This window comes from Rissa tridactyla, chromosome 19 (assembly GCF_028500815.1).
Source record: "Rissa tridactyla isolate bRisTri1 chromosome 19, bRisTri1.patW.cur.20221130, whole genome shotgun sequence".
NCBI lineage: Eukaryota > Metazoa > Chordata > Aves > Charadriiformes > Laridae > Rissa > Rissa tridactyla.
The window spans coordinates 4,314,435-4,330,273 of record NC_071484.1 but is presented as its reverse complement, the minus strand read 5'-3'; the positions used below and the strand labels follow the sequence as shown (position 1 = coordinate 4,330,273).

The 15,839-nt window shown below is 41.9% G+C and overlaps 1 protein-coding gene across 5 annotated transcripts in view; it reads right to left on the bottom strand.

The window, feature by feature from the left end:
• The window catches only part of TANC2 (tetratricopeptide repeat, ankyrin repeat and coiled-coil containing 2), a 336,817-nt gene that overhangs the window by 277,299 nt on the left and 43,679 nt on the right, over window positions 1-15,839 (bottom strand). For 3 of the 5 annotated variants that reach the window (XM_054224162.1, XM_054224165.1, XM_054224166.1), the window contains exons 1-3: window positions 4,463-4,586; window positions 4,016-4,154; window positions 1,026-1,171 (exon numbers count right to left, since the gene is read on the bottom strand). The exons of 1 other annotated variant lie outside the window; for it this stretch is intronic. The gene's annotated coding sequence lies outside the window, so the exon portion shown is untranslated. Of the gene's footprint in view, window positions 1-1,025; window positions 1,172-4,015; window positions 4,155-4,462; window positions 4,587-15,839 lie in introns of those variants that run through there. One more of the 5 variants, XM_054224164.1, reaches the window with a different exon arrangement.

Sequence of the window (15,839 nt, the reverse complement as noted above, 5' to 3'; positions counted from 1 at the left end):
TGTCTCTGTCCTACCTCTTAGGCTGTCTGCCCTCAGAGCAGAATTTCCAGCAGAGGTGGCTTACATTCTAATATGGAGTTAATGATTGACTCTAAGAGTTCCTCAGGTCATATTGTTAATAAACCTGCAAAAGAGTATGAGCTAGAAGGCAAAAGTAACCTTGTAGCCCAGCTTTTGGAACAATAGCTTCAGGATTTGTGTCCTGAAAAAGTTTGGGTGCAGAAGAAAAATTAAGTCAAAGGTGAGAACAATTAACTTCAGAGAAAAAAAATCTAAATCGCAAAATCAAAGCATTCAAGAACTTAAAGTTAAGGTAGTCCCAAAAGGAAGAAGCCTGAAAGAGTGCTTAAGAATTCCGATTTGAGCAGAAACTAGAATATTCCTATAGAGAGTAAGCTGTGATTTCAATAATGCTCCACAAGGGCATATTTCTGTTTTGTGCTTTGTTCCTTACATACAGGTAATAAATAGAGACTCCTTGTAGCTTGGCGAGATGATTTGATCAAGGCTGAATTTATTAGAATAGGAAAAGTAAGCAAACATAAAAAAAATATCTCAGAGTCCATGCAACTCTGATGGGAAACAGTCATTTGTCAAGGCAGCAGGGTGATTTTTCTTTGTTGGAGGAGGACAGTGAGGCCCTGGCAGGAGGTACAGGGAGCCCAGGCTGGATTTATGGGAGAAAGAGAAGGTTCACCGAGAAGTGCGCAGGGCCAATTTTTGCTGGAGTCTGAAATAATTTTTCAATTATTACCCTTTTGAGTAAAAGGCAGATAATTCTTACACCTTGGGGAAAAGGGACTATCTAAACTAATGGCTGGGTACCAGATTTCCAGAAAGCCACAGAGCAGGGTACAGTACATGCTGGATCCAAACTAATACAGGAAAGAAGAGTGCCTGGCTCAGGAAGTTCAAGATTTAGACACACTTTTTGTCTTACAAAAAGATACGCTTGGAAGTTTTAATGTCACCTTCCAAAAGCATTCTTAATACAGGCCTATAGCATTCAAATTATTATCCCTTACCTTATACCTCCCTGGAAATTGCTTTCGAGGCCTTATACAGTGTCTGATGCAGTCAATGGGAGTGGTTTTTGAACAACTTCCAGAAGAGCCATTAAAGTTCCTTTTTGGCTGCCTTCAGAACATGCTGCAAGTTTCAGCTATGAAACCTGTGTATACGAACAAGAAAAAATCTGAACGAGTTAAAGAGGAAAACATTCTTCAAGCACGCTTTGTGCGGTCCATCAGTATGGACATACCACAACAGCAGCAAGTGACGGAGGACACAGACACTGTTAATTCTAGTAATCCATCTGATGTTCAACTATAGAAATAATATTTATGATGCTCAAGAAGCTTTAGGAGAAAGAAAAAAAAAAAAAAAAGGTACAGCACCGGGAAAACCATTTACAAACTGCAATATTTGAGAATGATCTCATATAAAAAAAGATTAAGTGCAGCAAAACGTGTAACTAGAAATGAGAGAGAGTGACATGTCTTATGATTTAGCATTTGAGGAATATATAACAGGTTTTGCCAAGAATTATTCACATACATCTGCACAATCCCCATCCGTCTATTTTTACTTTTTTTGTGGGCCAATAAAGAGAGCTGTGTATTGTCAATCCTAAAAATAAGCGCTTAAGCTTTAAAAACCATTTGTATCACAGTACAGAGAAGAATGATTGTGTTCAAATTAACCTTTCTCACAGCTTATGTGGCTTCAGCCTTATTAGACTGAGAGCACAGCATAACCTTTTCTTCACCTTCAGACAGGAACAAGAAAAAACACACAAGAAAAAAGGGTTGGATAACCCTAATCAGAGACCACCTTAGCCCAGTCTTCCTGCTTTTGCATCCTATGAACTCTTTTCTCCAGGGGTTTTGCAGCCCAGGGAAGCCGTTCTACCCTGTAGTACACAGGTTTTCCAAGAGGTCACACCAGATACATCCATGGTCCCTGTTGGCCTCAAAAGCTCAAGGTGAAATCCTGGCTCCATTCAAATAAACAGCAAAACTCCCTTGTCTTCGAAAGGCATTTCCCACGGTAAATTCTAAAGTCATTTGCAGAACTGTCCATCTGCTTAATTGTTCACCCCTGTTGTTGGTTTCTGTCAGCGTTACCTTCCCTGCATACCTAATAGTGGATTTGCTCTAGTTACTTAGTTAATTAGCTTTCAGAGCATCTACTGTATACCAGGTAGGGGTATTTGAATGGCCTATAGCTTAATAATGGCTAAATAAAATAAATGCTGATTTGCTTCCCCTAAGGCAAGCTTCAAAAATTAGGGACATTTCTCCTAAGTTCTCAAACACACATTTACAACTGGCCATAAAAACCCAGAGGTGATTTTCCTGGAGGAGGGACAGAGATTACGTGGGCTAAGGTTAGGCACTAGGTCTTCCCAACGTCACCTTTGCCACACGATAAAGGCAACACCGTGCAACCCGCTCCTCATCATGTGCCTCCTTGCCAAGCAAACCACGCTTTAGTTGTCCTGCATTGATACTGGCTCTTTTATATTCCCTTTCAATACAGGAGAAATCCATAATCTGACAAATGCTGAGAATATAGTCCCCAAACTCTCCTTATTTACAATACTGGAGTGTTACTGGTGTTGACAAAACCATTCTCCGGTGGATGCCATAAAACTAGTAATTTATTCAGCCAACGCTATTTCAACGCATATTGTTTATTCAGTTGACATTTCCTATAGTTTGTTTAATTCACGGCAGTGACACCTATAGGTGAGAGCTGGGCAAATTAACCCGCTTTTGAAGCTAGGGACAACCATCAAAGCCAGCCAGAGCGCCCACAGCTGTTTGCATTTGTTTATAATACAAGGGATAATTTTAGCAGCATTCCCTTTTGTTTTTCCCTCTATTTAGAAAACAAATGCTAAACCTGCTGGGGAATATTCAAGAGCTCACTTGCCATTACCATAAGCCATACATTACCCTCATCGCCAACAACAAGACTAAAAATCACGGTTTCTAGAAGAGGGAGCTGAGTAGATGAGTGTTGCTGAGCTGTCGGGACATTTGTTGCGGGTCGGAGCTGGCAATCTAACGAGAGTTTTGCCTTTCAGCTAACACAGTTTTATTCATGTGCAGTAAAGGTCCTCCCCTTTTTCTTTGCTTCCAACTGGCCTTCCAGATGCTATTTTTGCTACGTGTTCATGACAAACCTATTCAGTACTGCAAAAAAGCCAAAGGTTCTTTACACCAGTAATTTAGTTATGTCTGCTACGGCTCCATTGAAAATATCACAGCTCCACTGCTGGGGCTTTTGACAGCACAGTGTAAACACACAACTGCAGGCAAACAAGTTAAAAGCACAATGAAAAGATAACAGCTGGAAGACATGAGTCCAGTGCATTGTTCCCTTGGATTTATGCAGTTCCTTATTCTTGTGCAGTCAACTTAGAGTATTTCTAAAGAAGTTGTGTTTATGTGTTTTATGCATACTTTGCCTCGCTGTTAATAACAACCCAAGAGGCAACGCAAAAGAAAATGGGGCCCGTGGCAAAGACAGCTCAGGCGTAAGCGACGAGTAACATCAAATGGGAGCCTCAATTCCCTCATTTCCTATTGCTTAAATCCTCGGCTTTGCAATTCTAACACCATTTTCATTGGTGTAATGTCATTTCCTATAATCTTTCGATTTGTTGTTTGGAGGAAATAGGAAAAGCAAATTCTTTTTCTCTCCTCCATGCTTCATCATTGGTAGGAGAATTTGAAGAGGTCCGAAGTTTTTGACAAAAATATTTTTATTAGAAAAGTAAGATTTCCCTTAATTTCAACTGTAATTGGAAAAAGATTGCTTCCAAACATGTTTTCAGTCTTCTGTAGGGTGAGCTTTCCCTCCGGACATATGCACAGACTTCCCTACTATTTTCCAAATTTTTCCAGTTGGAAGACAGTATGAATGTTTGGGAAACACTGTCAAGCTTTGGAACACTTTCCAAATGAAAATAACTTTCAGTTTTGAAAGTAACACTTGCAGTACTTACCAGGTGTTAAATCTTTGATGCGTTAACTTTTCAAGTGACAGGATGACCCTGAGGCTGTTTTTAGGCTATTTCTGTATAAAATGTCAGGTTCCTGCTCCAAAGAAGACTCTAGAGCTCTTGTAGATCAACAGTCATGTTTCTAGAATGGAAAAGAGAAGACTGCTTACGCAAGGGGATGTCAACACCTTCCAGTCTCAACTGAGCAGTGGGGTTGAAGAACACCAGCCTTACCAACATAGACACAGGTTGTATCACTACATTATCTTAAAGATCTACGGTAAAAGACATAATAATATAAGAATAGCTAATGCGTTTTTTCCTGAATCGAGCATTACATGCAGAACCTATATGATTATATGATGAATTATGCAGTAATAATATGACCCAGCAATAAAAATGGAAATTCAGTGGGCAGTCTGTAAACTGTAAGTTTTCCTCAAAACCAACCTGTAAATATCTGCAGAGGAATCAGCATCCTTGGAAAACAATGAGTCATAGATCTTTTTTTTCTTTCCTTGACACACTGAGCACAAAAAGGAGCTAACACAGATAGCAGCTGCTAGCATGTTTGCCTTACGCCGATTTCTTCATGTCTGAGAAGAAAATGAATCCTTTAACAAAAGAGTAGATAAATATTTGTCCTGTGGGTTTTTTTGTTTTGTTTTGTTTTCCCTTAGATGAAGCGCTCTCATTTTCAGTCACTTATTCCGTGTGTATCTTGGCTTTTGATGTTGTGTTGCTCTCGCTCAAAATTCATTAAATCAACATTTTGCCATGAAGAGATTCCCACATTAACCTGGAATACATTCAGATGACTCACAGGTGAATGACCATCATAAAGAGTGTAGAGGATGTAAATATAATTTAGTCCAAGGTGTATGTCTTACCAGGATGGATTCTACCAGCGTAACTCATATTGGGCAGCATGCTAACTTACAAGCGGATCCATTTAACCTAATGGCATAATTTACATAATAAATTAGAGAAAGATTTTCAACAGTGATCACCACCTGGCAAATCCGTGACACTGATGAACAAATATTTTAAAATAAACTTGTAGAGCTTTTTTTTCTGATTTTACCAGATGTTTGGCCTATTTTTTGAAATCTAGTTTCTTACTATTCAATGAGAATACTGGCAGAGGAATGACAAAGAACACAGCATTGCAGATGTGTGCATACAAATGTAAGGCCTCGTTCCACGTGAAGCTCGTTGCATAAACAGAGTGAAAGTACTACAGTAAATAAAGGCATGACCTGCTTTATACAGGATGCATTTTCACGCCTTTATTTCAGCTTTGTTTCTTCATGTATGTGTAGAAATGAGCACAAGAAAGGGAATCGACTATTAAAAGTGTCATTCTGTGAATGAGAGCTGAGGCAGCTCAATAGTTTAAGACACGACAGGTTGTATCTTCAGTGCTGTAGTAGCTTAGTTACATGCCATGTCGTCCTCGAGTACACGGCACACCGTGCCGCGCAGGGAAGGCAGGGACACCCAGGAGGTGCACAGGCAGGCGTGGGTCCCCTGCCACCGACCCCAGCTGCACCCTCTCCCCACCCCGGCTGTTCCACAGGCGGTGCTTTGGCCCAGGAACACCTTCTGTTCATGCCTCACCCCAGCTGTCGCCGATGTGTACCAAGGAGATGCTCTTAATCTTTCTCTTCTTTTTCCTATCTGAAGGCTTATATTCCTTTCCTAGATTGTAAACAATGCATGGTATTTAGCCTTGAAATGCAGTTTACATGTAGCTATAGTTTCCTCACAAATGTAAAGATTTTTTTTCCCCATCTGATCCATTTCAAATACTGCAGTCATTTGTAATGCATATTCATACTGTATCACCTTGGTGTTGACTCTTTAGCCTCACTGGGATCAAATATTTAAAATACAACTAATAAATTAAATGTAGACTTTGATTCACTGCCACTCTATCCTTTATAATCCACAGATAAATTATACAGACAGAATCCCTCCAGAAGTACAGAAAAGAACAGATTTTAAATTGGATTGACAGCAATGGTCATTCACAGGCAGTAAGTACCCACTCATGTATTACACAGACTGTGGATAAACGGGAAATTGTTACCTTCAGAACTGTCAGTTCCTCACCTGACATTTACTACAAAAGATGAAAAGAGCCAGTTACAGCTGACAACAGACTGGATTGAAATTGTACAAAGTATGAAGATTTAGAATATGATCTGCTTCAGTGAAGGCTGGGACACACGCACCTGATTAAAATAAGGACGGTCAGTTATTTTGAAGGTGATAAAATCTATTCTCGCAAAATAACAAAGATCAGCTTTCACGAACTATTTGCTAAATAGGTGGGATGTGAAATTACTTCCCCTGACAATGAACATTCCTGGGGGAATAGTAAATGCACAGCCCAACATAACAGAAAATTTGAAATAAAATCACACGGGGCATTTTTAAGTGTCATCGTTTGTTAATGCTGACATATGTGACTAATCACAGTCAATTTAGTGTTGATGTTAAGTTTGTCATTTTTACCAGGGTTGAGTAATGTTAAATATCACTGTGGGCAGGTGTGATTGTTATTTAAAATAAAATTGATACAAGATATGAAGGGCCACATCTACAGTTGGTGTAACAAGTTAGTACTGCCCATTTCAGGACAGTGGAATGATGCCAAATTAAATCATCTAGGAGCCTGTCTTGCTGTATCTAAATGAATTCTTACATGCTGTTAAAAAAAAAAACAAACAAGCACCAAACCCAATAAAAAACTGTGCAATCAAAAATAATGTTTGCATTTGTTTCAAGAAGGATGTGCACAAATTAATCTCAGGCTTTGGATGTACGAATTCTACAGCCAAGGCTTTTGATGTTGCGTTGCTCTCGCTCAAAATTCATTAAATCAACATTTTGCCATGAAGAGATTCCCACATTAACCTGGAATACATTCAGATGACTCACAGGGGAATGACCATCATAAAGAGTGTAGAGGATGTAAATATAATTTAGTCCAAGGTGTATGTCTTACCAGGATGGATTCTACCAGCGTTAGATGGTAGATGGGTTACCTGCCATTCCTGGTTAGGAATGCCTACTCCTAACTCCATCAAGGTTAGGATGGGGTTTGCCCTTGAAGAATTAAACAGATGCCTTAGGTTTGGTTTGCCTTTCCTTTTTTTTTTTTTTTACCCCAGTTAAAAGCACTGATTAGCACCAGAGCTAGCAAACCAGAAAAGATGGACACATCAAATGTGGTACTTCACAGACTACCCCGGACCTCCTGCACAAACAACGCCTAGCAATCCAAACTGCAGTTTATCCTCTGTATGCTGTCCATGCTGTCTTCTGAAATCCGTTACAAGAAGGTTACTACAGACAAGAAGTTACAATTTCTCTGTAACTCCAAACATATCTAATAAGTCCTCGCTGCTCCTTCTCCTCCTTCAGAGGACAGAAAGAACTGCCACCACAACAGGTCATTAGCTATCTTCTTGGAACAGCACATGCTTAACAACCTGAGAGCCTGACATATAGGCCCCTGCGGTTTCAAAATCCTATGCACTCATGACGAAATGAGAAGGAATGGGTTACTCCATATGAAAGGAGGTCATAAAAAGCATGCAACCAACTTGCTAGTGGGTATTTAGGAGCTGGCTCGAAACAAGATGCTGGCAGGTTGCAACCACTGGGGATAACGTGCCTCCTTCTCCAGCCGCCAGTGTTGAGAAGATCCACAAAATACAAGGAAATCCACAATACAGTGCCAAACCAGCAAATCAGTGTGTTTCCCTGTGATTTCATCGCACCCGTACTCTGCTGCTTTGAACACGCGCACCATGTTGCACGCCTCGATCCGTGGGTGTGCAACTCCACACCCCACCAGGATCCCACCTCCGCAGCACACTCTTCAGAGGTCTCATGAGAGACACATACTTTTATACCCACAATCTACAGTCTGTCATACCTACCCTTGGCAGGTCTCTGATACCACAAAATCGTTAAAGTTAACATTAAGCACGTACATAGTTGTATTAGCTTAAATAGGAGGGGTTGTGTGCTTGAAGTTAATCCTTGCATAAACTATTTCCTCATGTTCAAATCAAGGTGACTGACTGTTCTTGGCAATATGGACTATGCCGTTCTATCTGTTTGTCTATCAGGGGAGACCTGACAGGCAACCTCGGGGAGGATATGACTACAGTATAAATATTTAACACAACTTTACATTTTAATTTCATCATCCGTCTTCATAATGATTTCCTAAGCTTTACTAATAATTCACATCCTCCTCCATGAGGCAGGTTATTATCAAAAGCCCTCTGAAGTACAGGGAAGATAAAACCACAAAAGGAACTAGTATCAGAGCAGGAACTAGAAAAAACAAACTTTCAAAAAGCATTTCAACACCTGTGTTTTGGGAGGCTTGTCCTGAGACATGACATCTGATCAGCTGCAAACCTGGGAAGCTAAGGATGCATCTCTTTTCACACAGTGCAGATGGCATCACTTTAATTACTGTTCAGCATCACGTGTTGAATAGAACTTTTTTTTTTTTTTTTAAATAAATGGACTGTTGTCTTCATCTTCCTATGAATGTTCCCACATTGAACATTCAAATGAGGGAAAGCAGAGGAGGGGGAAAAATCCCCACAAAACAGGGATCTTTCTGTAGTACTCCACAGGAATTATTTCACACCAAAAAGACAAAAGTTGACAGAATGAACATATGATCAAAATCATGGGCAATATTAAAAAGCACCGGCTGCATTTCCTAGTTACGGGAGCGTAGGACCGGGTTGCTTGGTAACACAGCCTGCCAGCTCCAGCCACGATCTGCTCGGAAATCAGCCATAAAAGGAACTCCCATGCCATTGCAGCGTTGCTACGGCAACATGCAGAAGTGATGGATCCCAAGTTAGAGACACACCTTAAGCAAGAATATGTTTCCTCTCATTTTAAACACTTTCCAACCCATAAATACATGGAGTCACCAATTCTAAATAGCTGCCAGCAAGGCTAACTTATGGGGGGTTTTGTTAGCATTCACATCATTTGAGACTTTGCACATGTAGTAAAGCAATTAGCAATGAAAAAAAAACCCAAAACATAACGTCTGCAGCACTGGATTGCAAGCAGTTCATCAAACAATAAGGTACAACACACAGCAGACGTGTAACTGCATTCTTACGGTCCATTAAAAACAGAAAGAGGAGGGTACTGCATCTGGTAGAGGTGAACTACAGCGGAGCTGCAGGGGGTAATGGGTACCAGTGGGGCAGCGCATTCACAAGCCCCGCGTTTCCGCAGCGATGCTGCAGGGCAGCCTCAGAGGCTGGGACAGAATCATAGAATGGTTTGGGTTGGAAGGGACCTTAAAGACCATCTAGTTCCAACCCCCTGCCCTGGGCAGGGACACCTCCCACCAGCCCAGGTTGCTCCAAGCCCCGTCCAACCTGGCCTTGAACCCCTCCAGGGATGGGGCAGCCACAGCTTCTCTGGGCAACCTGGGCCAGGGGCTCACCACTCTCAGAGTGAAAAATTTCTTCCTCACATCTCATCTAAACCTCCCCTCATTCAGTTTAAAACCATTCCCCCTCGTCCCATGGCTCCCCTCCCTGATCCAGAGTCCCTCCCCAGCTTTCCTGGAGCCCCTTTAGGGACTGGCAGGGGCTGGAAGGTCTCCCCGGAGCCTTCTCTTCTCCAGGCTGAACCCCCCCAGCTCTCTCAGCCTGTCCCCACAGCAGAGGGGCTCCAGCCCTCCCAGCATCTCCGGGGCCTCCTCTGGACCCCTTCCATCAGATCCATGTCCTTCTTATGTTGGGGACTCCAAAGCTGGACACAGTACTCCAGGTGGGGTCTCACGAGAGTGGAGTAGAGGGGCAAGAGCGGAGGAGAGGGACTGGCTGGCTGCAGGTGCCTGCCCTGCATGTAAGCAAGGCACCTGCTGCCATTCCAGCCCACCAGCCAGCCCACACAGCCTGGACTTTAAAGCATGATTTAGCTGACCAAGCAGGGATGATTTGCAGGTGGAGCAAATCACACCTTTGGGAGACTGACCATGAACTTGCTCTCCAGGACTGCTGAGTGATCCAGGATAAGTGGCTCAGATGGAGATACCCATGTTCAAAACACCCACTTTTGATCTGACAGATCCTACCCTTACACCATCTCACTGCCCCACTGCAAGCAGCTGTAACACAGCTATATCAGACTATCTGACTAAAAACCTGTCACATCCTAAAACACCAGTCTGATGGAGGGAACATTTACTACAACCATGTGGAAGAGTAAGTTTGTTGACTCCTAGAAGTAAGTTTCCCCCTTGAAGCCAAAGAGTTACGTGGGTTTGCAGGATGTCAGCATCAACGCAACGTGCAAAGCTTTTACTTCTAGCAGCTGCCGTCCACCACCTCATTCCTGCGCAGTGATTACACCATTAACCAGACACATACCTTGACAGGGAACTTCACTTTTCAAAGTCAATCAGTGCCAGCTTGTAACAGTGTCAAGTCCACATTCATCTCACTGGCGGTAGCCAGATCCTCGGGCAAACACCAAGTGCAAACGATGAGGACAGACACAGAGCTTCTCTTTCTGTTGCTGTGACATGCCAATGACTGGCAACTGAGTACGAGGGGGGTTAACAGAAGCTGAGTTCTTTTTCTCCTGAAAATGTCTAAAACAGCCCCACGAACCAAAATTATAAAATAATTATACTCCGCCTTGAGCTGAACACAAAAAGGTTATTCACTACAAAGCCCTAGCAACCATCTTAGCCTTAAAGAAAAAGAAAGCAGACTGCCAAAGCAGTAATGAAATGACACACAACTGTTAATTTCATGTCTGTTTTTCAGAAGTCTGTAATAATAACCAGTAATTCCTTACAAAGCATCCATTCTTGTTCCCTAATTCCCACCTAGGGATATTAAAAGGCTTAACCATTCCCTAGCTGTGTCTTTTAGGAAGATAACGTCCACTTTAGTCCTTAAGTACAAATACACAAATCTTTTTTAAGGGAAATAATCAAATTTATAAAGGCTCTATAAAAGTGCTCAAATGAATCCAAAGGGCTTTGCAGGACCAGTAATGACAGCTGAACATACAGATTAATTCCTTCTGTGGGCCAACGTGAGGTGAGTTTGATGGCCTCAGCACAGTGCTTCATATCAGAAGGTCACCTTGCAGAGTCCTAACAGTTCTGAGCAGAAAAGAATGAGAACTGCACTAAACCAAAGTTGCACAGGTTCACGCTGTAAGTAGCCGAAAATAGACAATTTCATCGTCACCATTTGCATGTCTTTCAAGAGGACACGTATTTATTACCAAGTAGATAGTGATCTGAAAATAATAGCAAAGGCAGGCAGGATTAGGAGTAGCTCCTCTAATTCTGTTGCAACATGATGTTACCGCATAATGAAAAAGAATTCAATTCCAGAAGCAGAAATCTCTGTGCAGCTCCTGTGATCAGCCACTTGGGAGAATGAACTGCCTCAAAACATTGATCCTGCTGACTGACTCAGGATTGACATTAACAGGTCTGCTAGTCTCATCCAGCTGCCAGCTGCTCTTATGTATGTAGGAATAAACTGGGCTACAAAGATACTTGTGGCATCAAAAAAAAAAAAAAAAAAAAAAGCATATTCACATATGGTACCTACTCGACAAAAACAGATGTAGGCACGTAAACATCGCGCAGTTTAAAGAGGGTGACTCTTCGGTGAGCAGCCATGAATGTATGGCTCCCACTCCACGTGAATTTATGCAACATTAATACATTCTCCTCTGCATCCAGCGCCGTCTGCTGCAGTCCTGGGTTACACACACCACGTCCTTAGCACCAGACAAAGATGGAGACTGCTTGCTTTGGCTCTGGGAGTCCTCGCAGGACTCAGTCAGAACGGTGGCTGCAAAGGCTCAGCCCCTCTTTGAATTCCTGAGGCTTCCAGAACTGAGCTCCGGCTTCTGTTTTCCACAGGGCACATGCAAGCCATTCATCAGCACACTGCAGAGCCTGGATCTGGGATGCTACAACTCAACCTTTTGCCGCTGTAGTTATTCTGGTCAGCCCACGCTGCTGGCCAAAATGTCAGCCCTCCATCATGGGTTTGGTCCCCAGTGCCAATTGCAGCCTGATGTTCCCTAGGAATTTGGAAATGTAACCTACAGCACAATTCCATAAACACTTTCTATTACTGTATGCTGTCTAATAAGCAATTCAATGAGCATTATATTTTTATTTACATCTGAAAGAGCTGCAGTAAAAAAATTCTGGGCAGGCTATGCATAAATACATGAAATTGCTCCTACTTCACTAATGAACTATTGTGTGTAATAAAATTAATCTCATTCCACCCATGATATATCTGGTTTAATTTTTGAAGCAGGGAAATTTAGACACATGTAATTTGTAGAAGGGGGAGCCAAAATTCAAGAGATTCACTTTAAATCAATCAGGCAGTTGTTTTATTTATATAGCACCCTTCAGAAAAATTATCTGAAGGCACTTTGCAATGCAAAAATAACTCAACCTGGCACACTTCCAGGAGGGTTGCTGCTATTGACCAGGCCTTAAGATGCTGTTTGTATGGCAAATGGGTTCCTTAATCAATGAACACTTTTTAACCCAAATTTGCTTTATATCCTAAAGCTACAACTGCAGTCGCTCTAAGCAGGTATTTCTTGAGAGCTCGTTCACACGGCTTGCCTGTTGGCCAAAACCAGCTGTTCTGTGGGTTGGTGACACACCTTCCTCCCGCAGCTCTGCATGCTTTCACGACAACAATGTCCCCTCCCATGCCCTAGAGGCAGAGTTCTCAGCTATTTTATTTCGGCATTTGAGGAAGAGATGGGAGCGGAGAGGAAGCTTTCTCAGCCTTTTTTGCATTCTGCATGCTCTGGTGCAACACAGGTTTGTGTGTGCTTTATGTAACATGCAAGACTCGGAACTGAAGCTCACATGAAGCTTTATGTAAAATACTTGCACAACAGACTCAAAAACAAAGCAGAGCTCCCGGAAACAAAGCAGAGCTCTGAAGCAGCGCCTCAGGAAATGCAGCTCTCTACCGACTTGTGCCAGCAAGCCCTGTACATTTTCATTATTTATATAGAGCTTTAGATGAGCAGCGCAATGTGCACTAGGTAAAATGTACTGTACAAATAAGAGTCAGCTCCAAAAATTTACAGCCTAATGGCACCAAAGGAGCACACACATCAATAAAAAACACACACAGGATGATGTATGGCATTTTGAGTTAGAAAGTGGCTAGAAATTGGTTCAGTCTTAAGAACCATTTTTAGAAAAAAATGGGTCTTTGTGAACTCTGCTTGGACAGCTATTCCAAGCACATGGAAAGGCTTAGAACAAAGGAAAAAGCACAAAACCAGCAACAGTGAGAAAGGAGGGAGAAAGAGAGAGAAGGACCATGAACTGAACAGGACTCAGAGGATTTAGGAAGCTAAAGGAGCTCTGAAGACACATAGGGAGATAGCGCTCAGTAGCGCCTCACTGAAGCTGGAATGGATCAAGAATCTGAACGGGATGAACAAAGCAACACAAGACATTTTAAACAAAGGACATACCCAAGTGAAGTGAACCCTCACATGGCTGGTAGGTGGTTTGCTTTTAATTTTGAATTAGAGAGTGAATCTGGAGTTTAGAGCTGTGCTATAAAATGGTATTTCAAAATAAAAACACCAGAGACATTTTAATTTATGCATCTAATCACACAGGATTAGTTTCAAACTTTTCTGTTCTCCATGTGGTTTTGTCTCCTCTCCATGCAGCTTTCTGAAGGAAGTGTTGGGATTAGGTTCAAGTAAAAATTTAGCCTCACTTGTCATAATCTTCACTACTTAAGAACATCTCCAGACCATTAAAACTAGATGGAGGGGAAGATCCTTAACAGATACAATGCAACAAGTAGATTTATTCTGCAAAACCAGATGCTAAGGGATTTTTTTCAAGTATTTTTCCGTGTTCTGGATAAAAACTTGTATGCTACACAGGCAGACTTGATTAGCAGAGGCTTCCCATGCAAAAGCATGACTAACTCGGTACCTTTGCTAACCTAGCGGTGCCCCTACCCCAGAGTGAGTGGGATACGCAAAATTGATGGCCGTACCTAATATCCTCTTCATGGGGAGTGACATCCCTACAACAGATGAAGACCTTGACTACAGCATTATCTTTGCTGCCTGAAGATGTTAACCTTCTCTCATCTCCACTCTGCATAAAAGCCTTTGTTAAATTGTGATCTTCCAACAGCTAGTTTCTGTGCTAAGCATGAAGAGCTCCTGGCGTTAAGGAAAATACAATCCAGCAATAACAGTGCGTACAGAAGGACAAAGACCCAGCAGAATTAAGGTTGCACCGCATGCTGTGTGTACAATGCTTATGTTTATACAATAAGGTGTGTATTTCAAGGTGAAAAGCAGGATCTGTTAAGTAGTTTAACTCTCCAGTTTCTTGCTAGTATCACTTTGTTAGGTATACAGCAATACAAAAGGCTCTGCAGTATTTTTCTCCTGATCACATTCTATGAAAGTATGTGCTAATGAGGAAAAAGACTGGCAATTGTTGGCATCGACACAAAAGGCATCACAAGATAGACCCTGAGTGGCAGACAGTAAAGCCAGTGCGGGACCAGGACCTGAGACCCGCAGCACCCCAAGAGAAGCATCCATGAGGGGCAATAGCTCCTTGTCTTCTGGCTGCCATCACATTCTACACGTAACAGCAACAGGGACACTCTGCTTTTCACAAAAAGCAAGACACCACCATTAAAGTGACTGCTACCATCTTCCCGCTCTGAAAGATGGAAGAAACTTGGAGACCTCAACACATTTAACATCTAATTTGGGACCAAAAAAAAAAAAAAAAAAAACCAAAACAGTCTGGAGCCCTTTCTTTCACCCAGGAAAGTTTGCCAATCCCTATGTTACAACATACATCCCATAGAATTACTATTACTGCATCTACATCTTGGAAGCAGAAGTAATGAGGTGCAAAGCTAGAAGAGGTGAGGAAAATTCAAAACCAGTCCTCCTTTGTTCTACAGGGGGAGTTACTCTTGACATTTTTGTGGGAATGATGCTCAGCACGCTGGAATGGGAACGTGCCAGATCAGGGGGAGGGAGAACTTGCTCCATGCTCTCACCTTTCAGTTATCAGATTGCCAAAACATGCATCAATTTGTCAGATAGAATTTAAAGCTCATTCAGGTCGTGGCAATTCAGAATTCCCCGTCCTTCTCTCAAACGAGGTGGCCAGAATACATGAGAGGAGGTGACACAGCAAAGAACAGCTGGGTACCAAAAAGCCTTTCTGTGCTGAGGGCTCCTTTTTTTGAAGCGACAGACTGTGCTCAATGTAAGCTGAGGGTTCTTCCTTCGCTTTACAATTTTCCCATTGGATTTTTTTCACTTTACCTTTGGTTGGTTTAAGGCATGTTATTAATCGGAGCTATCTTTCCCTTCTTTTCTGGGAAGAATACCCTACTTTGGGGAAATTTAAACTAACAACCATTAAAACAAAGGAAAGCATAGGAATCAAAACCAAGAGGCTCAATCACCTCGGCAACACTGGTTTTTTTTTTCCATGAGCACAGGATAAATAGACTGGTGTGATTTTTTCAAAAGAAAATGACATTTTATGCGTATTTCCATACATGCACTAGTGTACCTATATGCTCTAGCTTGTAATAGCCTCTCTGCTTGTGAAAACATTGTATACAAAATGTTCAGTGAGCTTGAAAACATTTTGGGAATCACTTTCAGAGGCCTGTAAACAAGACAGAGAAAATTAACTCCTTACTACCCACAGGGGTTCTAACATTTCTGTTTG